Consider the following 1,680-nt stretch of genomic DNA (forward strand, 5'->3'; position numbering starts at 1 on the left):
AGTTTAAGGAGACATGTGGTGATGGAGTTATGGATGTGTCGAAAGTGCGTTCGTGGGTGCGACAGTTTAATGAAGGCAGAACATCGTGTGACAACGAACCGAAACAACCTCGGGCTCGCACAATCCGGTCTGACGACATGATCGAGAAAGTGGAGAGAATTGTTTTGGGGGATCGCCGAATGACTGTTGAACAGATCGCCTCCAGAGTTGGCGTTTCTGTGGGGTCTGTGCACACAATCCTGCATGACGACCTGAAAATGCGAAAAGTGTCATCCAGGTGGGTGCTACGAATGCTGATGGACGACCACATGGCTGCCAGTGTGGCATGTTGCCAAGCAATGTTGACGCGCAACGACAGCACGAATGGGACTTTCTTTTTGTCGGTTGTGACAATGGATGAGACGTGGATGCCATTTTTCAATCCAGAAACAAAGCGCCAGTCAGCTCAATGGAAGCACACAGATTCACCGCCACCAAAAAAATTTCGGGTAACCGCCAGTGCTGAAAAAATGATGGTGTCCATGTTCTGGGATAGCGAGGGCGTAATCCTTACCCATTGCGTTCCAAAGGGCACTACGGTAACAGGTGCATCCTACGAAAATGTTTTGAAGAACAAATTCCTTCCTGCACTGCAACAAAAACGTCCGGGAAGGGCTGCGCGTGTGCTGTTTCACCGAGACAACGCACCCGCACATCGAGCTAACGTTACGCAACAGTTTCTTCGTGATAACAACTTTGAAGTGATTCCTCATGCTCCCTACTCATCTGACCTGGCTCCTAGTGACTTCTGGCTTTTTCCAACAATGAAAGACACTCTCCGTGGCCGCACATTCACCAGCCGTGCTGTTATTGCCTCAGCGATTTTCCAGTGGTCAAAACAGACTCCTAAAGAAGCCTTCGCCGCTGCCATGGAATCATGGCGTCAGCGTCGTGAAAAATGTGTACGTCTGCAGGGCGATTACGTCGAGAAGTAACGCCAGTTTTATCGATTTCGGGTGAGTAGTTAATTAGAAAAAAAATCGGAGGCCTTAGAACTTCAATGCACCTCGTACTTGGTGTGCTCCTGAGGGATGTCGTGCCGAATTCTGTCCAAACGGTGCGCTAGATCGTCAAAATCCCCGAGCTGGTGAGAGGGCGCCAGCCACAATGCTCCAAATGTCCTCAATTGGGGAGACACATGGCGACCTTGCTGGACAAGATAGGGTTTGACAAGCACGAAGACAAGCAGTAGAAACTCTCGCCGTACGTGGGCCGGCGTTATCTTGCTGAAATGTAAGCCCAGCATTCCCATCACAGATGATTACCAGACAGCAGGGCGGGTTGGTACCCCACCGCTGTCTCACGTGTCTCCCGTCTTCGGCTTGGGATCTCATTGGCTGGAGTACAATCGTCTTCGGTGATGAGTCCTGCTTCAAACTGAGGCCCGGTGGTTCGCGAAGCGTTTCTGCAGACGCCCCAGACAGTGGTGGGATGCCAACCTGACCGTAGCCGGTCACACGGCCTGACAGTCTGGGGCGCCATTTCTTTTTACTGTAATCCGCCGCAACCTAACAGAGCAGCGGTACGTCGACGATATTCCACGCCCCTCTTGTTGCCCTTCACGGCAAGCCGTCCTGGGCTACCATTCCACATGGCAAGGATTTCAACTGCTTTTCTTTGTGCTTGTCAAACCGTACCTTG

The sequence above is a fragment of the Schistocerca cancellata genome, chromosome 1, assembly GCF_023864275.1.
Source record: "Schistocerca cancellata isolate TAMUIC-IGC-003103 chromosome 1, iqSchCanc2.1, whole genome shotgun sequence".
Classification (NCBI taxonomy): domain Eukaryota; kingdom Metazoa; phylum Arthropoda; class Insecta; order Orthoptera; family Acrididae; genus Schistocerca; species Schistocerca cancellata.